A 9,822-nucleotide genomic window follows, 5' to 3' on the forward strand; every position below is an offset into this window, starting at 1 on the left:
TGTTACTGGTACTATACAAATGAAATTGAGACTATTACAGAAAAACAGTTTTTCTTATAAGAAAATGTGGGCAAAAATTGAAATTTGTCCAGATATTGATATAAATAAACTAGTTTGGTCAGATTTTGGTAAAAAATGAGCATTTTATTGAAATTTTGCTGCAAAATTTGATAAAAACCCAAAAAATCACATTTTCACTGTTTTGGGGGTATTTTTTCTAAAAAATGCAAATTTGCACTCTAAATTATGCCCATCTATACCTTTCAGTGGGGACATTTGGTATATTTCAAAGTGTTAATGTGTAATTTGCTTGCAAATTATGGTGAAAATTTATGAAATAGGGCAAAAACCAGCTCTGGCTAGAAAAACTGGTTAAAAATTATGTCGCGACATCAGTTTTGAAGGAAAATTGGTGCAGGGACCCGCGTTACTGAAAATGCCATAAAACCTGGAAAACTGATTTAATCAAGGTGAAACTTGGTATTTTTCATGCAGATGTGTTACTGGTACTATACAAATGAAATTGAGACTATTACAGAAAAACAGTTTTTCTTATAGGCCTAACTAAACTAAAGGAACCAGTGTGGGAGCCATCTGGTCTAGTCGCATAATGGCTGCCAGGTATTTGAACACTAATTTTTCACTTGGCATGGCAACAGAGGTCTAAATTGAGGCTAGTTTTTGTTTAAATTTCATTGTGGATGTATTGTTGACATTTTGGTAGGAAAAATGGGAGAGCAGGTTGTATTTGGTGAAGTCAAGCTCAATTTTAGTATGAGTAGTACTTCCAGGTCACAGCAGTGTGATTTTGATGTCAGTTTACAGTAAGTAATGTGACCAGAGAAATCTCTCTTAGAAGATACATGACCCCTACTTTTCTCTTCATTTTATATCAGTTTTATCATAACTCTTTAAAATGAGGTGAGGATTGTTCTCTGAAATGGGTCTAGCTATGTTTGGTAGCTCTTTGAAAAAGGTCAGTTTTATATAGAATATATAGGGAAAACTATTTAGGCTATTGTGACCAATACAAGTTGTGTGCAACTTTGATTAAAATTGATTGCAAAATGTGTTTTCTATTGTGTTCACAAGCCAAAAATAGCAAATTTTGGCCCTTTAAGGGGCCATAACTCCTGAACCCATGATGGGATCTGGCAAGTTTTCGAAAGGAATCGTGATATTATGCCAATACAAGTTGTGTGCAAGTTTGATTAAAGTTGATTGCAAAATGTGGTCTCTATCCCGTTCACAAACCAAAAATAGCAAATTTTGGTCCTTTAAGGGGTCATAACTCTGGAACTCATGACCGGATCTGGCCAGGTTTTGAAACGAACAGAGATATTATGCCAATACAAGTTGTGTGCAAGTTTGATTAAAGATAATAACCATTTCCAAAGACCTAAACTGGTCCAAACACATTGACAATATCACTTCCAAAGCAACTTCCACTCTTCGCTTCATACAACGGAATGTGAAAACTGACAATAAAAAGGTCAAAATTGCTGCCTATAACACCTATGTCCGCTCTCAACTTGAGTACTGTTCAAGCGTCTGGCATCCTTGGCAAAAAACCCTCACTAGCAAAGTCGAAAATGTCCAAAGGTCAGCTGCTAGGTATGTCATGTACGACTACAGTTACACCAGTAGTGTTACACAAATGCTGAAAACTTTAGAATGGAATACACTCCAATATAGAAGGTTACACAACTCATTAGTAATGTTTTATAAAATAAGGACCCAGACAGTTGCAGTCGACCAATCTCATCTTATTCCAACTAGAAACCTAAATTACTTAATCCCCATGTCTCACACTCAGTACTTTTCTAACTCCTACTTCCCAAGGACCATCCGTCTCTGGAACTCCCTACCAACTTACGTTAAATCTAGCCCCAGTCTCAGTATCTTTAGAGAGAGGCTGGCGGTGGTCAGTATGTAATTCTATTGCCTCTGCCCCATTTTAACTGTAGCATACTGTCTTTTTTAGCTTTTATTATTTTAACATTATAACATATCATTTCTTTAACAACTGTTTCTCTGACAGCGCCGCCCAGTGATAGTCGGAAATCGACAGTTGGGTGAAAGATGAAGATAGATAGATAGATTGCAAAATGTGGTCTCTATCGTCTTCACAAGTGAAAAATAGCAAATTTTGGCCCTTTAAGGGGGACGTAACTCTGGAACCCATGATGGGATCTGTCCAGTTTTCGAAAGGAACCGAAATATTAACTGTCCTGGGTCACTGTGACCTTGACCTTTGACCTACTGTCCTCAAAATCAATCAATAGGGGTTATCTGCTGGTCATGATCAACCTCCCTATTAAATTTTGTGATCCTAGGCCCAAGTGTTCTTGAGTTATTGTCAGGAAACCGTTTAACTGTTCCACGTAATGACTGTGACCTTGACCTCAAACTCAATAGGGGTCATCTGCTGGTCATGACCAACGTTCCCATTAACCTTCATGATCCTAGGCCCAAGCATACCCAAGATATCAGCTGGAGTTTGTTTAACTGTTCCTGGTCACTGTGACCTTCAGGCTTGACCTTTGACCTACTGACCTCAAAATCAGTAGTGGTCATTTGCTGGGCATGACCAACTTCCCTATCAACTTTCATGATCTTAGGCCCAAACGTTCTCGAGTTATTGTCTGGAAACCGTTTGTTCTGGGTCACTATAACCTTGACCTTTGACCTCAAAATCAATAGGGATCATCTGCTGGTCATGATCAACCTTCCCATCAACTTTCATGATCCTAGACCTAGGCCCACCTGGAAACCGTTTAACTGTTCCGGAGTGACTGTGACCTTGACCTACTGACCTACTGACCTCAAAATCAACTGACTTATTGAGTCATCTGCTGGTCATGACCAACCTCCCTAACAACTTCCATATCGATTGGAACCATTTTAGACCGACGATCCGAAGTAAAATCACCATTCGAAAATTTGCCAAGTATCCAATTAACCCATGTATGATTTTAAATTCATGTGAAATTTTTATTGATACATTTCGTCTAATATTGGGGCCCTGTGCCCCCCACACCCCCCGCATTTTCTAAACCTGGCGAGGAAAATATATGCTACCATATCGATAAATAAAAGAATGCCCAAATAACGAGAATAGCTACGGACAGATTCTAAAGTCTAGCCCCATGATTTCTTGAGTTATCATCCGGAAACCGATTGGTCTACGGACCGACCGACCAACATCTGCAAAACAATATACCACCCTTTCGAGAGGGGAGAAGGGGGTGGGCGCATAGTTAATTCACAATTTCATACGCCATGTACTACGATTTCCGCGTCGTAAATTCATGTGAAATTATTTATGTGATACATGTTTACCGTCTGCAATATATAGAAAGCTTCCGCGCCATGTGTCAAACTCTCCCTCCATATATGACGGTGCGTGAGAAACTGTTTTGTAGGAAGTTTACCGTAGGTTGGCATCACTGTTGCGTTATGTACTACGAGAAAAAAATCCATCCGTTTTTTTTTATTTCATACCTTTATTTCATATTTACAATCTTTAGGTCCTTTTGAACAAGAAAACTAAATGCAGAATCTCTTTGACTGAGGTAAAGAGACTATTAGCTCAGACATTTATTTACCTAATTAACTAGGTATGTGTGTCTGCCTTAAACAATAGTTTGAAAAAAATAATACGCCACTAATGTTTGTGGCCAATATTCACAGTCTCTTTGCTAACTGGTAATTTGAATTGAAATAGCTCTTAAAATCCCAAACATTGTAAAATAATAGAGGACCTTATGTTTTGCACACGACTTCTGTGTACTAAACATGATTAGATAATTTTGATTTGCTGCAAAGTAACGTTTTATCCGAAGTTCAGCCTTAAGTTGGTTACCAAATGCAAAAGCCGGTTAAAATACAGATCATAACGTCACTTGATAGAAAAAAAATAGATCGATGATCTGATTTAATAACATTCCTTTCCAAGGACAAGTATAATATAAGGGTAGATTTCCCGAAAGCACAGAGCGCCCCAAACACAGCCGTAAAGGCAGGCCCGCAACAAAAAGAAACTGCAACGGAAAAATATTGTAGACGGGTTGCTTCAAAAATCCAACAATAAGTACATTACAAATATATACAAAATACAGAAAAACGGGGATGGGGTGGTAAGGGGTAGATAAAAGGGTAGGTTAAACAAGGATGAATATTCAACAGAGAAAGCCACGTTCCTTAAACACAGTATTCCTACAACGTCGCAGACACGCATGTACAAAACACACCCACACCCGAAACTAACATGTACACAGATAAACAAACACAAAAGTAAGAGCCACAATCCAGGACAGAGTCTGAATAACTTGGTCAGCTTCAGTCACTCCTTCCAAGAAGTCCAAATGGAGCGCACTTGACCTCTTTTACGAACAACAAGACACTCATCAACAAGTGCGAGCTGATCAGGATGTTGTTTTCACTGAGTCTAGCCTCCGCACAATAAGAGTGAAGAAGCCGATTAGGAAGATTAACATGCATGTATTCAGGAATGCAAACTATGTCAAGATGCGATACGAACTCTCTAAATACCTCGACTATGCCACACATTGATATTTCTAGATGGCATCCTCAAACTTCTCAGGAAATCTCAACCCGCAGAAGCAACTGAACCTGATATGGTGTCTGCAAGATTACTGAAGGGATTGGCTGAACACTGTGCTCCATACCTTTGCAGTTTATACAAGAACTGTTTGTCAGGCGTATCTTGTAAGATGCTCGAACATTAGTTTTCAGTCACATCATGCAACATTTCGTCAAGCACCGAATCCTGACTGATTGCCAATATTGCTTCAGGAGGAGACGCAGTTGTGTCCTCGTCTCTTCGCAGATTACTATGTGGTATACCAAGGGATTAACTCTGAAGCTGACCGCCAACAACTTCGGCAGGACATACATAATCTTGCGAACTGGGAAAATCGATGGAGTGTCTTTTCACCCTAAAAAGTGCAGTTTTCTGCGATTACACCGGAAGAGGACCCCATCATAAACACCTACAACCTCAAGGGTAAAAAAACTTTAATCTGAGGCTTGCACAAAATACCTTGGCGTGGACCTGATGCGTGAGCACTTGCAATGCCAAGATCGCCAAGAAAGGGAACAGTACTTTCGGTGTCCTCCATCGAAACCGCAGAATAAATAATGAGGATACCAAGACAACAGACTACTTCTCACTTGTGCGTCGCAGCCTAAAATACTGTTTCATTGTATTGAACCCCTGCACCAAGGGTCAGGCTAAAAAGCTGTAGATGGTACAGAGACGACGGGCTGCCCGCTATGTCACAAGCATGCACTACAACACCAACACCAGTAGCGTTGCCTCTGTGCTGAACTATCTGCAATAGGAAATATAGGAGTCCAGAAGAACTACGGCTCAGTTAATCATGTTATTCAAAATTACCAACAACCCTGTCGATATTTCAGCGGCGATCAATACATCACATCACCAAGCCCCACCATTTCTACAAACAATAGAAAATTCCTCAAATCATGAACATCTATATCATATTAACAAAAACCATCACCACACGGAATAGACCAGCATCTGCAGCAGATGTTGACTCTGAAATTCTGGTATCCTTTAAACAGGGACTTTCATCAGCGAGCCTCTTAAGTAACTACAAGTACCTCTTGATGATTCCCGAGGCTGTGCCAGCGGCTGCCACAGTAACCGGTGAGGGTTGTGTTAAAGGGGCGAAGCTAAGCTGGGTAACTATCCCACTGTTTAACTTTCTATATTTTCCATATCTTTCCTCTTAACCAAACCGCCAGTCGCGTAAAAGTAAAGTGTGACGGTGACGACGTACGATATAGGTGGAATGTAGATGTAGACTCCGTGATCCTAAAGGACTAGAAAGTAGAATACCACCGAGAACAAACGATAGGCACTTAAGTTTGATAACAGGGTCAAACATACAGGCAGTTTAGAAAATAAGAGACAGGTGCATTTTTAGGCTCCTTTTAGCACAATCATTTTAATTTTAGTGTTTCAATAATAATTGAAGTATGCCTGAGAGATGTATATACAAATATACATAAACAAAATAAAACATATAGACAACGTTGACAAACAATTGATAAAGAGACAAAATGGGTATATTTTTTAATAGTCATCCGCTTTATTTTCAGAAATCTTCTCTCTCAGTCCCCACCATGTTCCAAAGTTACAAGGCATTGTGAAATAAAAGATGAATACACAAGACAGAGCAGTAATAGAAGACATATCAAGAATCAAGCGAATTTAGTCCCGGGATCTGTGACTCTAGCTACCTTCCCTGACGCTCCGTCCACAGAGTTGGACGAAATACCAGACTGAAATTATAACGCCATGAGTTGGTCTAAAAGGCATCAGGCCAGAAGACAAAAAGCAAAGCAGCTCAGACCTGTTTCTCGTATGACAAGAGCAGTGTTTCACGAAAACTATCAGCAAGACCTTTGAATAGTTTGTTTAACTGAAATGTTGCAATGTTGGAGGTCGGTTTTACGAGAAATGAAATAGTTGACGAACAAAGAAAAATTCTAATTTAAATTGGTCACAAATTTAAACAACATGACATTTTTGTGCCCTCACTATGAGTGGTGGGGGCATATAGATTTGGTCTTGTCCCTGCATCCGTCGGTACGTACGTGCGTCCATGCATCCTTCCGTCCGTCCGAAAAAGTTTGTGACGCGCCTAGCTCGAAAAGTATTTGATATAAATTGCATGTGTCTTTATCATGATATGAACTTGCGCACCGCTTATTTTTCGTCTGGTTCCGCCCCATATTTCCAGAGCTATGGCTCCTGAAATAGAAAACTAGATGCCCACGGGCAACATGTCGAGCCCGTCAGCTGTCAAAAGGACTAGGAGTTGCACATGACACCCTGTCTCATTGAGGCAAATATTTACGCCAAATAAAAATGATTGCAAAAAGTTACTATATAAGTTATTTAAAGTAACAACATAGGGAAGGAAGTCTTTAAAAAAATCTAAGTCCACACAAAAATCCTTGCCAGTAATGATAGGTCAAAATACACCTCAAAATTGGATGTAACATGGGTATTCTACTACAGAAAAGTGGTCTTGACTTTTCCCTACGACCAGTAATAAAAAAGTTACAATATAAGCTATTTATAGTAACAACAAAGGAAAGTAATTATAGTTTATTGCACATGACACTCCGTCTCATGATGGTGAACAATTGTGTCAAGTTACATCAAAATCCCTCCATGCATGAAAAAGAAATGCTCCGGACAAAGTCATTCTTGTATCTGACTTTTGACCTCTAAGTGTGACATTGACCTTAGATCTAGGGTCCTTGTTCTTGCGCATGATACTCCGTCACATAGTTGTGAACATTTGTGCCAAGTTACATCAAAATCCCTTCATGCCTGAAGAAGAAATGCCACGGACAAAGTCATTATTGAATTTAACCATTGACTTCCAGGTGTGACCTTGACCTTTGAGATAGGAACCTGCGGTTTGCGCATGACACTCCGTCTCACTGAGGTTAACATTCATGCAAAATATAAGCGAGATTGCTCCATGCATCTCAAAGTTATGGTCCGGACAAACAAATCCGGACGCACGGACGCACGGACGCACGCACATACATCGAACAGCCATTTGGACAACTATGTCTTCGCTTCCGCAAGCGGGCTCGACAAAAATGCACATTTTCACCTTTTGACGCGCCTACCTCAAAAAGTGTTTCATATAAATTATTTCATAGAAATTGATAAAACATTGCATGAGTCTTTATCATGATAATGAACTTGCACACCTCCTACTTTTCCGACTGGCTCCGCCCCCTATTTCCAGAGTTATGGCCCCTGAAATAGTAAAAAAATGCACATTTTCACCTTGTGACGTGCCTAGCTCAAAAAGTATTTGATATAAATTGATTAAAACTTGCATGAATCTTTATCATGACATACTTGCGGAGACATGGCTTGTACTGGTACTGAATCCAGGAACACTGCTTAGGTTAACTGCCCGCCGTTACATGACTGAAATACTGTTGAAAAAACGGCGTTAAACCCAAAACAAACAAACAAATTATCATGATATAAACTTGCGCAACTCCTATTTTTCGTCTGGCTACACCCTCTATTTCCATAGTTATGCCCCCTGAAATAGTCAAAAACTGCACATTTTCACCTAATGACGTACCTAGCTCAAATAGTATTTGATATTAATTCATGAAACCTTGCATGGGTCTTTGTCATGATATGACCTTGCACACTTGGCATTCTTCTTGAGATTGAGCGCTAATTACAGAGTTACGGTCCTTGAAATAGCTAAAATATTGGATTTTTTGTTTGTGATGTTCATAGCTCAAAAAGTATATGGCCTAGAATGATGAATCCTTTATATAAAATGTTTGTTGAGGCTATACCCCCTTAAGACTGCAAACGTTTGAATTATTGCCTATTTATGACAAATGTACCAGTTTGGGCACACCCTGTGTCCTACAGAAACATTCTAGTTTCACTTTATGTATATTCTGTTAGATATTTTTGAGGAACAAAAAGGCCCATAACATAATGCTAGAGCCCTATTACAAATGTATGTTAAATTGAACCTTGTAAAAATTTGTAAGTACTCCCATTTAGTATGTAATTATTTTAAAAGCTTAGTATTTCCTTTTATTTCATTATAATTTCTACTTTTACAATTGCATTTGAGAGATATTTAGATGCAATGTATTTCAGCAATCTGAAACAAAATGCAAGTTTTAAAACTGTGTCCAACTTCTGAAATTATTTGTTCCCAAGAGTACACAGAATTTCAGTTAAATATATAGTTGTTAATGCAAATCTTTAAAAAATATAATACCCAAGTTTTATATTTATATCGTTCCCTTAAACGAAGGTATATCAAACTTATACGTATGCCAAATTAACTCTAGTCTTGGGTGGGCAACTCTAGTCTTGGGTGGGCAACTCTAGTCTTGGGTGGGCAACTCTAGTCTTGGGTGGGCAACTCTTGTCTTGGGTGGGCAACTCAGATTGGTGGGCAATCAGTGTATGAGTCAACTTTAAGTTTGGTGGAATCTAATCTGACATACCGCTTGTGAAACCTTGTCTTGGGTGGGCAACTCTTGTCTTGGGTGGGCAACTCTTGTCTTGGGTGGGCAACTCTTGTCTTGGATGGGCAACTCTTGTCTTGGGTGGGCAACTCTAGTCTTGGGTGGGCAACTCTAGTCTTGGGTGGGCAACTCTAGTCTTGGGTGGGCAACTCTAGTCTTGGGTGGGCAACTCTAGTCTTGGGTGGGCAACCAGGACAGGGAAAATCAGAATTTCAAAAGTGTAAATGATCAATTGTTAAAGTTTTGAATAACTAAAATCTGACATACCGCTTTAAACACCACACAATCGTAAGTATTTACTCGGAATTTAAGATTAGCCAGAAGAAATATAAAGACAGGCAGTTCAAGAATAAAACATTTGAATAGTGGCAGGTCCGTATGACAGAGACGGAACGGAAATATTAAATGCATCCTTAAACACTAAATATTTCCTTTTCTGACAGTAGAATGGGCGTGTTTTTAATAAAACACGTGACCAACGCGTGTGATTTGTCAATTCCCAATCTGGAATCATTGTGGACAATTAATCACGACCGGTATTGATTTCACAACGTTGGCCGCCTGCGATCTCTGGGTCCGCCCCACAATTATAATAATCAGCCCCCTACTAGGGAACCTGCTGTGCAATATTTAGTACAGAACTTATTAGGGAAAACTGAAAATTTTCAGGGGTTCAAGATGTGAAAAGTATTTCTGAATATCATTATTTAGATTTGTAACGAAACTGCA

This window comes from Mercenaria mercenaria, chromosome 5, assembly GCF_021730395.1.
Source record: "Mercenaria mercenaria strain notata chromosome 5, MADL_Memer_1, whole genome shotgun sequence".
NCBI classification, from domain to species: domain Eukaryota; kingdom Metazoa; phylum Mollusca; class Bivalvia; order Venerida; family Veneridae; genus Mercenaria; species Mercenaria mercenaria.